General features: G+C 38.0%; 1 protein-coding gene across 1 annotated transcript in view; it reads left to right on the forward strand.

Annotated features, from left to right (window-relative positions):
* Positions 1–7700: 7700 nt before the first annotated feature.
* LOC122789233 (ADP-ribosylation factor 6-like) overlaps positions 7701–12639 on the forward strand; it is a 430145-nt gene continuing 425206 nt past the window's right edge. Inside the window, exon 1 of the mRNA XM_044056726.1 lies at positions 7701–7719. The gene's annotated coding sequence lies outside the window, so the exon portion shown is untranslated. The remainder of the gene's footprint in view (positions 7720–12639) is intronic.

Raw genomic sequence — 12639 nt, forward strand, 5'->3', positions numbered from 1 at the left:
CCACGGTTGGTGTGGTTTGGTCACAAGGGCGAAGCCCGAGTGGCCAAACAAAGCCAACCGTGGGTAAATCCAGCATTACCCACACCCAGAAGTGGGTTATTGCCATTATACAATGACATTATTTAAGAAAAAAATTACTTTTCTTAAATAATGGCATTGTATAATGCCTCCTTGCTACCCTTCCACAGCTGTCTGGTATTCTGCGGCAGTTCTGATGTACTGCGCATGCGTATGCCTACGCAGTACATCAGAGCTGTGGGCAAAAGCAATGGAGAAAGCAAGATCTCCGTTGCTTTTTACAAACTGTTTCGCTATGTTAAATGGGTTTAACATAGCGAGACAGCTTTAAAAAAAGCAACGGAGAATCTTTGTTGCTTTTTTTAAAGCTGTCTCGCTATGTTAAACCCATTTAACATAGCGAGACAGTTTTGAAAAAAGCAACGGAGAATCTCCGTTGCTTTTTTTAAAGCTGTCTCGCTATGTTAAACTCGTTTAACATAGCGAGGCAGTGTGAAGCAACAGAGATCTTGCGTTCTCCGTTACTGTAAAAAAAGAGTTATAGTAATGGAAAAAGTCCGGGTGACCGGACCTTTTTTATTACTATAACTCTGATGTACAATGTGCACTCTGACCAATCAGCGTGCACATTTTTTTAATATTAATGGGGGCTCATTGTATAATATGGAATTAACAACATTAAAACATATTAAACAGGACATGTATAATGTGTGCAGATGTTACATCACCATACAGCACATTTGTAGTGCCAAAGTAATAATTACCAGATCTGGCTATAAGGTTTATTTACACATCATATAACAAATGATGCAAAGTTGGAATAATAACAAGTGTAATGTAATGAGAATGCAACATTCTAAATGTCGTAATATCCATATGTTTATTATATAAATAGAAGGCAATGGATGGACTGAGCAAGTGTACCCATCATACATTTTCATAAAGTTACTCAGGCTATTTACGTGTCATACAGTACTCATTTTATCAAACATACTTCTGATGTTAATGTTATTTGTACATTTTGATTCATCAGGCTTACCGTATGCATAAAAACCACACGTTAACAGCAGATAGACTGATATATCAAAAATTTGCAAGGTGTATGTAGGGAATTCCACTCTTGCATAGAGCAATGAAATGGGTGCCAATTCTAAACAACTTGCTCCAGTTTAAGTAACCACTAACAACAGACTGTGACCAGGTATTTTGGAATGTGGCCTCAGTTGTATGCTTGTTTCAAAATAGGCCTTTCACCAAAGTCAGTCACATACACTGAGAGTAACTGTTTAGGGAATATGGCTCTTATTCATTACTCAGTGAAACTAACTTGTACATTTTGATGTATCAACCTTCTGTATGCTTGCAAAACACACATGCGAAGTGCAGATAGACTTATATATCAGTAGTTTGCAAGATTTAAAGCTATGCCACTCCACCATACACCAATAAAATGGGGTCCAATTTCAAACACCTTGTTCCAGTGTGAGTAACCACTAATAGCAGATCTTTTGAAAGGTGGTCTCTGTTATATGCCTACCTTTAGACAGGCTTTACACTAATGTCAATCAAATAGACTGTGAGAAACTGTTTAGTAATTTGGGCTTTATTCACTACTCAATGTGTGTCTCACACATTTATGTAGAGGTGGTAATATAAATTTAAATTAGACACTATAAATCAGTATTATGTACAACTAATCTTTCAAGTTGACATATTATGAGTAAAATATGTGCAGTAAAAATATATATTTAATATTAATCAATGGTGTAGTTCAAACTGATATGCAAATTAGATGAGTAACACAACATTATTAATAGGTGACATCACAACATAATATCAGCAGAATGGAACTGGAATGATTCTGAACAATTGTATACAGTAAAAAGCACGGCAACAACACATAATAGCTAGAATGTATGTGTATCGCATATGTACATAAAATTCCCCTTAACAAACATATCATTGTCATAGTTAAACTGCAGTATGCCTACATATGTACTTCCAAATATTGAAAAATGCATTGATGACCATGAACTTACTATGCAACACCTCAAAAACATAATAAAACTAGTAATGGCTTGTGGCACAATAATGACAGAAAAGTACATGCAAGTGTTACACAAACCATTAGAGTGCATTTATACAATATTGCAAGAGCAGGGGGACTCAATGAGTACATGCCAATCAAGGTTTGCTAACAGCTGAAAGACTGTGAATCAGCAAACACCCATTCAATAACAGAATGGGCAGGCAATGCACCATGTATAACTCCAGAGAACCACTGCCATACATACAAACTGGCCACTGCGTACTATGAAAACAACAATAACAGTAAAAACAATGGTTTATACTGAGCTACATAAGTACCAATACAGTACAAATCCATTTAATGTTATTCACAATAAATCACTACGTATTACTCATACCTTGCAGATCCATCATGGGAAGTCTGAGGTAACATTTGCATGCCTGAATGTCATAAGACTACACATCTAAACCTGCAGAATGAAATGTTATTATTATTTCTGGAGACATAAAGGTGGAAAGTAATATCGCATACCTCTCTCTCAACACTGCTCCTCAAGTCCCTGCATGCATTCTACACAGAGAGATCTATTCCAGGTATGATCTTCAGCAGCTGCAAGCATAAGACATGCCTGGGGATTCAGTAAACCCTGTGTAGGCTTCTCTGAAGTCTGCAGGGAGTTTACGTGTTTGTGTGGTGAGCATCAGTGGTTATTAAATATTCATGCCATGCACAATGTTTAAACGTAAACAAGTGCAGATCTGTGGCTAGCAATAGTGTTGCTGGCTAGGAAACTGTGTATAGCAACATGGATAGCAGCAGATATGTAGAGCTGTTTTCCTACGGGCAAACTAGGTCTGCGAAATTGCGTGGAATGCCACAATGCTTACCAGTGTTAATAATATAGGAATGTGTATGGTCCAAATGTATTACAGGACAGTGTATATGTATACAGTACAGAGTATTGTGGAATCCTGTTTCAGGCATTCTGTACAAAAGTTGTATAAATGATCTGTAATGGTACATGGACAGTCATTTAAAACAAACAGTCTGGGGAAGTGAGTTGTACTGAATAGGGACACACAGATGAATTGCGCGAATAAACACAGGGAAAGAAGACAGGTGAAGCATCATTATGTACAACAGATAAGGGCATGTAAATGGAAGACAGTTATAGCAGGAACACTAAGCACATATCATCATAGTACAGTATGGACTGCACAGTGCAAATGTATATTATGTGACTGTCAGACAAGTTGACATAGCAATGGAGAAGGATGTCTTTGAGATATATGCATCCTGACATAGACAATAGAGAGGACATCTATCAGGGATGTTGTATACAATCAGGGTTAGGCACATATTGTGAATCTGTGCAAGCTGATTTGCCCAAATATGACTGCAGTGTCAGCAGAGGTCTCCACCAAGTGGGACACAGTTACAGGCTCATGGATAACAGTAAACAGAAGCACACACAATCATGGAAAATATCAGAATAACACCACTAGTAATCCCATGTCTCTGACATAACATATGTGATACTGAATGATCATAAATGGTTCTGCACAAACACACTTGTACAACTATTATGGTATGTCCACATTCTATGAGAGTAATCAAGCACACTGTCCTGACACCATAACATCTGCTGGAGGTGTTAGGAGGGACATTGCTATACCCTGATGTGACATTATGATAAATCCAGGCTAGTTGACTGGTGTACATGGCAAATATATGGCACAATCCACACTGTCATGAATGTAACCCATGCCATCAATGTTGTTAAACAGCTATGTATGTACTGTGTGCATTACTGGAACATGTATTACACATGCATCTGGTATAACAACTTGATGTGGGTTCCACACCATCAGGCATTAATGTTTATGCAACAAAAAGATTCCTGTGGCAAAGGTGGTGCACCTCAGTTACACATCACAGGAAGAAGTGTAGGGAGGTACACGATTAAGGGTGCACTGTACTCAGTTATTGGTGTGATGAAGGCTGTGAACAATGGAGGTATTCTGGCCTTTGATGTGGATGGCCTGCACATACTCAGGAGTTGTGTTACATACAAGGTAGCAGTCAGCACTGTGACCACATACCGGTTAATGTTCTACATACCATCTACCCCAGGACACATACCACTTGATCTGCTCATAGAGGATTGATGTCTACATTATCACTGGGTTGTGCATTTGTTTTCATAATGTAACAAATCCCCCCATGTTTTTGTTTCATCTCATGTGTTGTCATGGCTGTGGCAGCAATCTTTAGTGTGTGTTGATACTGTCTGCATTATACTAACAACACAGCTGGAGTCAATGACTGCTCACAATCTGCAGTCCTCCAGACATCTATTTGGACACAGGATGTGTGTGTCATTCTTGACGTCTGTGAATTAAATGGGCCTAGCAGACAGCCCTGATATAAGGACCTGATCACTGAACTCGAGATATAGGTCACCTTACACATTTTAACATATTAAGATGCCATGTATGTGATCCAGTGGTCTACCCACTTGGTGATATAGGTGTTTATGACCACTTGTAACATTGTTGAGTTAATACCGCAGTGCGGATTTGTGTCAAATGCCTTGGCCTGGTCAAGTTCCACAGGGTGATAGTGTTCTCATCATGCATGCCCTCGATGACCTCTTCAAGGACATCTAACAGATGAAACAGACATGGATGTAGCACTAACAACTCACTCATGCCTGTTGCACACAGCATAGATATTACGAGTGTCCACTGAGAAAAGGTCCATGATGACATGCTGGTCTACCTCACAGATGAGGAGAGACAGGATGTGTCTGTAAATGCATGCACCAGGTGCTATTCCCCCCAACTCAGTTGGATGCCTGTTGATGTGCACCCATCTATGGAAACATATTCCATCTGGGTCTGTTGAAGTGTGGATCCAACCATGTCAGGTAGGTGTATGTTCTGAGTCACACTATAGGTAATCTGTGATGTTGTCACAGCCCATTGATTCTGTGTGATAGGCCTGGATGAAGGTAAGACAGTGCATACTGCCTATCTTGATCTGGCCTAGAGTTTTAACAGAATTCCCCACTCAGGTATCATTCAGAAACTCTCCCAGCTGGGGACTACCTCTTACGCAACTAGTTGGTTAGCCAACTGGTTCACTGAAAGAACACATACTGTGAAAGTTGGTGAATCAACCTCTACCAGTAAAGCTGTCAGCAGTGGCGTACCACAAGAATCTGTGCTGGGCCCTTTACTGTTTGGAATCTATTTCTTGGCAGTCCAGGCTAAATTATATGGCCTTTGGCTTACCAGGTTTGCTAATTATTACATATTGGGTGCAGTCACTGAGTCCACCAGTAATGTTAACATATTACAGGAGGGGCTAGCACATTCAAATGCCTGGTGCCAAAGCCACATGGTCTACAAATAAATGCAAAAATGTGTCATTATTTTTGCCTTCTGTAAAGTGGAATTCCCCGCTAATTACAGCATTGACAACCTCCCCCCCATGCTCAAACCCAGGGGGGCAAGACCTATGAACACAGCTAGATAGCAATCTGAACTTCCACCACCAAATTTCCACAGTGGTATGGGAAGGCAATGTCATGCATCTCATAAGTCAGGCCATGGTATCCAGGTACGAGGATGTTATAACAGCACTGTACTCTACCTCATCGGAACACTTGTGGACATCATCTTTCTCTTGGAAGAAGGTGGTTTCCATTTTCTCCTAGAAAGATGATACTTTGTTACAGATGGAAGGGACTTTCTGGAATTTCAATGATCGTCGATTATGAATGGACAATTGTCATGTACATGGCAGTTAGAATCTTCATTTTAGTATATATAAGAGACCTGTTAGTGAATACTATGTCCAGTAACTCCCTTTTATATGACTCATACTGTCTCTGATGGTGACTAAACACTACACCTGGCATCAGGAAATCTTCTATAAAAGACATGTTACATAACATGATACAAAAGTCCAACATACAGGAAATGTTTATCAGTACTTCAGCAGCACGTGTATACCAAGCATTGTGGAAGAACTGTAAAACATCTGGACAAATAACACACAAGGTGTACATATGGCTTTCAGTGATGCAGCTATAAAGTTAAAAATCTGAATTAATTGTTTCTATAAAAAAGTAAGAAAGTCATTCATGACAGTGTTTGAGCTGCTACATAAGTGATCATTCCTGTCTGTTGCTGATGTGGCAATCAAATATTAATGCGTGGCATGCTGCAGACAGTTGTACTGCTGTTCTTCAGGTATTCAGTATATGACAGATTACAAAATGCAGCCATCCCTGGTATCACCAACTGTGAGAAAATAATAATAATAATAATAATAATAATAATAATATAAAAAACACCAAACTCTTTCTTTTTAACCACAATCGCACAGGGCCAGTAGGGAGTGGAATTCATATTAAAATAGTGGCGAGGTGACAGGCCTATCTGTCAGAGAAATCAGAAGCTGTCCATTCCCTCATGCTATGATCAGAACAAAAGGCTAAAAATCTGAGATACATATGCCTTTCCTCCACAGTCATACTAAACAATAACTTATCTGGATACATGCTACACAGGCAGTCAACAGATTTTTGCTGAAAACATGCTGGCAGGATTTTGCACAACAAGAATATAAAAATAAAGTAACACCAGTTGTGACTGTTGGAAGATGCCTATTATAAGATATGGAAGCCTGCCTTTTAAAGGAGTGTAAGTTTTGGCTGACAAGTCACCTCAGGTTACTACTGACTGTGCACATGGTGCTGGGCAGCATTAGTAGCTACAAGCCGTGCAAGAATGAATGGGAACCTGACAAGAGACTATGCACCTTATGAAGCATATTTCAGGAGAGCTTTAAAACATGCCAGAGTGAAAGAAATAATTTTATCCTGAATGGGAGCATTGGGAAAGAAACAAAGCACTGCTGAAAGCTGATACTTTTGAGTTTACAACCATTTCAGATGTAGACATACCAGTTTGCTGTAGAACTGTAGCAAACCTTCTATTGCAAGTGGTGAAGTAATGCAGTATGCATGCAGCAAGGCTGTAATAGTCTGATTATATAAAACTAAATACAAATTCAATGCAGTTGCAAGCAAATAGAGCAGAAAGAGTTCTTGTACAGCATTTTGTCTTGTGTGCCAAGAAAGGGTGCAGATGTGAAACAAGCTGAATGTGAAAATAATAGTGATTCATTTGCTATAACACGGCAGGTACTCCGAGTGACGCTGTTACTACTGTTGTTGGTGAGGTGTATGAGCAGGATGTTGCTGCTACACATTAGTAAATATGATGTGTATCTGCTGACGCAGTGTAAATTCTTGCAAGACTTGCGAGTGTGTAGCAGCTATGCGTGCAATACTTATGCTACTCGCTAAGTATTCTAAGACTGACAATTACAGGAAATGGTTTTATAGAGGAAGCTCTCACCTCAGGGTAAGGTTTGCTAAAACAAAACTCATTAGCACTGATAAGATAAAGAGTTTTTATTTTATGGGCTACAGCTGTGTCCTTTTAATGATTATAAAACATTCACTGCTGTATACTGAACAAGCATGAACATCTGTGAATGTGCAGGGAATATTAATTTTCAGGGAAAATTTCAATACTCGGAGATGTGTGAAACTATTGGAGAGATGAAATGGTGCTTACAAAGCTATTCTAGATGAGGTATGTATTGGCAAAGTTTCAGGTAGTCTTCTTACTCTGAATGAGAATGTATGCCTTCAGAGAATGCTTTTCAGCTCTGTCTGCAAGGATGAATATTTGATATATGACTAAGTGTGCAGAGTTGAATGCACTTACCCTGAAAGCAGAACATGACAATCTTGCCATACTATATGAAATAGGCATTTAATTATTGTTGTTAGCAGTAACACGAAGATGTAGCTTGACCAACATGTCCTGTGTACAAGCTGATTGTCATGCAGTGTATTTACAAGCTAAAGCAATTTTGTACAGATATGGCAGCCATGCTGATGTGAAATTTACCTTTGACACTGGACTTTTATAAGGCTACAAAATCATTTTCTATTTTTAAAACAAGTGCTTTGAATAGTCATAAACAGGCTGTGGTATTACAGTTTCCTTGCATTCATGTTCTACTACCAAACAAAATACATAATGAAAACTTTTTTGCTGTGAGGTGCATTTATAAAATGCCATTATGTACTGAATGCATAAAGTATTGTTAGGGTCCAAGGTTTGAAAGGGTTTCAATAATACCTTTATTTTGTTGCTTATTTTTGGTTTCTACAGCTGACCATTGGTCATTTCCAGGGCTTCCCTTTGTCCACCAAGTCTACAGAACCTAACTAGCCACCTCTGGACTAACTCTGACCATATTAAGTGTCAGTGAGGTGATTAGGTACTTAGGTTGCATTATACTGCTGGCAAGGAGTGTTTTTTTCCTACTTACCACCTCTTGTGCCAGTCAGCAATGCCCTGAGTGTAGGGAATGCAATGGGTGCCATTCTGCAAGGGGATGATGTCAGCAGGAATACCACACCCACCTACAGGCAAGACCATGCAGCTCTTTTCCTTGACCTTCACTATGGAAATTAACCACACAAATGTGTCCAAAGCATGCGCTTCTCCCCCTCACAGTGGGTATGCCCATTCCCTACACCTGTACTATTGACCATTGAAGCTGCTATTCAAACTCTAGTCACCTGAGATGTAGTCTGGTCTTTGTCTCTCTAGTCCACTAGTGTAGAACCACTGATGCATATTTAGTAATGGACTAAGTTACACTTCAGTCTCTGACAGAAGTATATTTGTCGCACTGAAGTAGCATCTGTAAGGATAAGGCAGATATCAGATATATATAAGAAAACACATCAGTTAAGTAGTTTATTTATGCATTTGTATGCATATATGTATATATGTGCATATGTATGTTTTATTTAATGAGTTATGCAGCTGGGTTGAGGCCCTGTTTCACTGGAGGCCTGGGAAGAAAAGATCCTACATGTAAATGACAAAGACACAAAAAAAAATCATACGAGTTGAAGGCATAGCTTTGCACAGGTAGATAAAGTAGGACAAGAAACAACCCTTACATCAGTATACATTACTTACACAAGAAATGTACACATAAAATTGGGCTTCACCATCAGCTCATATTTAAGTGATGGCATTGATGCATAAGCAACTATTTTCAGAAATTAAAACTTTATTTTTAAAGATTCCTATACTTTTTGATCACCTGATTTCAACTTGTAGCTAGTTCAAAGTGCATTAAACATGATCTCTAAATAGAACATCATCTAAGGTATTCAGGCTTTCTTGTTTAACTTATCTGGTGGCTATTGGCAAAACCAAGGTTCCTGGTTAGTAAGTGCTATTCAAATAAGTGCTATGGTAGAGAAGTAAGCTTGGGGTGGAAAACCTGGTGGCCAGTATTCAAGAGTAGATAGTTCACTTTATTTCTGAATGATGGCCAGGATATGTTCCTTAAGAGGTCACAATGGTGGGCCCTTGATATAGAGCCAAATTCAACTCAAGGATATCTCTTTCACTCTTGTGATGATGAATGCTGTTTATCAATAGATTTGTCTGTATTTATTTTTGATTACTGCTGTAACTTCTTCAAATTAAAATTAAATCAGTGTTAGATGTGGGCTTATGTACAAGAGTCTACCAGGAAAATCTTATCACTTACCACCATAGTGTTTTTTTTTTTTTTTTTTTAGGTTTCAGTGTAGTCATACTCCTAACTGAATCTAGGAGTGCATTGCAATTTTCAACCTATGTTTTCTGTAAAATCTGCTGTTTCTGCTAATTGTCTGCCTAGTTTGCCTAAGCCTAATATAAGAGTCGGACTTAGCCCCAAACAAAAGAATATGAATTGATCATACTCGGTTTTGTAGGCATTAATGCAATTAGTGTGCAGCCTTCTGTAACCTGAAGAGAACAGGCCTAATTTTTTAGTTGCACATAGTAGCGGAGATCAGTCATTTTCTCATTTTGCCTAGTTACCATCTTTTGCAGGTACTCTGAAAAAGTCTCACCTTCTTGAAAGAGGACTTAAGGGTGTTACCATATTACATTCTTGGTTCTAACCAAACTAGAAGAAAGATGAATCATTAATCTTTAGGCTGTGAGATGTAATATCATAATATGCAATCAACAATTTTGAACACTCTTTTACACATCGTATATATATATATATATATATATATATATATATATATATATATATATATATATATATGCAAATCAAAAGATGTATTCCAAATGAGTCCAAGCTCTTGAAGTCCTGCACCGTTTTAATAGGAGAAATGTTTGTAGTGCATGAGTATTACACTTAAATTTTCAACATCTTTAGGCTTTTGTTTTGCCACATTAATATAGAGCTTATTTTTAGTGGTCTACTTAGTAAATAAGTTTAGATTTTTCTTCAGAGTGCCCATGTTACTTTTACAGGTGACAATTTTACTCAGCTTTACATCATCAGCACAAACAGCATGAAAGAACGGAGTTACTTAATTAAGTCCTGGGGTACATCCTCTATTAGAGAATGCTAGTTGCTTCTCATGCTGTTATAGTTGATATATCATTCTCTACCACTTGCTACTCGGCCAGTTAACTGTTGTAACAAGCTTAAATTCTGCATTTTTGAATATTATTTTCACACAGCCAACAAATGCAAGGAAGAAAGCAATATAAACATCATCAATCTAAAGCCATCGGTTAATTCCCATTATGGATGTTTTTGTGAAATATTTGGTTACAAGTGATAGTAGAACGGGTGGCTGTAAAAGCAGGCTGAAAAATACAGATCACTATGAGAGGCTCAGTTCATCCAGAAACATCTTAAGAATAGTTTTTTCCCATCAATTTAGCAAAATTGGACAAAAGGCTAAACGGATATAATTTTTAAGCTCTGTAGCCTTTCCCTTATTCTTATAAATGGGTTTTATGATGGCTTCCTTCCATTATTTTATAACCAAGAGCCCACAGTAGCATTTATTCAACAAGTAATCTAAGGAATTCACAAATTCATTACCCAGCATTTCTAATACTTTGTTAGATATACAGTCAGTGCAGCATGTTTTTTACCCAGTTTTATCATAACATCTCATAACAATCAGTAACAGGACATTGTTCATCAAAACAGAAATAATAATCATGTATAACTTCCAAGTATTTCATTTTTATTTTTTTAGTATAGACTGTCTTATTAGCCATAGTAGGGAGGATGTAGACAGTATGAGAGTGATTTATTGGGTAGCAGTTACGGCAGGAGAATAACCCATTACTTTTCCTAGACTATCGAATTAGAGGAATCCTATAAAAATATTCTAATAAACTAGAGCCAGTATATAACTTTAACCAGCATGTGTGACAGCCGTATATAGTAGGTTTTGCCACAAACACACTCAACACCTACAAGATTTGCACAGTGGATGGACAGCAGTTTTGCATAGTTGCAAAACAATAGAGATCTAAGGGGCAAAATCTGGGAGTGGGGGTGGGAGGTGGGCATCTCTAACTGCAAAGAAGTTCTCCCAGATTCAATATAGCAGTAAGGCTGTAACTCCTGGGTGTAGGAGATGTACCACCCTTATGCAAAGGTATAACATGGCTTCCTTCCAAAGACATGTACACATCCTTTTTGGATACTCTTATTAAGCAGTATTGAGTCTAGCTTTACAAATCTGTGATGTATGCCATCAGAACTAATTGCTTCATAATCTCATATACCCAAGAGAATAATTTTGATCATAAAATACTTACTTGTTTAGACAAAATTGAATTTTAATTATCTTATTTTGAATAGAAGGGAAAACCGGATTGCAGCTAGAGCCCCCTGGACTTTTTTTCACATTTGTTTTAAATGCTTTAGCAAGTACAGAGTGCTTATGAGACAGATGTTTTGATTTAAATACCTTTACCATGTATCCAGCAGAAAGAGTGGTGCAAATCTATTGCACAGATGTGACTGATACATTAATCATTCAGTGCAGTTACTGCTACAAGCTCCAGAATTTGTAATGGGTCCAACCAATGTGCAAGGTAATGGTATTTCTACAGTACTAACAGAACTCATCTGTGTCTGCCTCAAAAGTCAGCTGGCCTGATGGTACGTGAAAGGGCAATTACTTGACTAGATGGCAACTTGAAGAGCTATGGATACCATGGATAGGGACATTACAGAAAATCAGCTGAACTGGTGCAGGGATACAGCTATGAACAGGGAGATTACAAATAATCAGTCGGGCTGGTGCAGGGGGTGAAGCTGTGGACAGGTAGGTTAGTAATAAGCAGCAGAACTGATGCAGGGGAGCAGAATGCAAAACAAGGTGTGGCTGAAAGAAAAAAAAAATCTTCAATGTTTTCTAACTGCATGGATATTTAAAGAAAATCGCTATCTGAATTATTTATGGCCATTGTAAGGATATAAAAAAAATGTTTAGCAGTAAGATAAAGTCATACTATTTCATATTTTATAAAATACAAATCCTTGCACTAATGACATGTAGATGCAAGTGTAAAATCCAATGGATGTGGCTGGATATGTATTTCTCTACATGTATACTCTGTGAAAGCAGTGACATTATTGTGGTTTTCTTTGATAGTTATGTC

The sequence above is a fragment of the Protopterus annectens genome, chromosome 1.part0 (assembly GCF_019279795.1).
Source record: "Protopterus annectens isolate FY-2018-M chromosome 1.part0, PAN1.0, whole genome shotgun sequence".
Lineage (NCBI taxonomy): Eukaryota > Metazoa > Chordata > Ceratodontiformes > Protopteridae > Protopterus > Protopterus annectens.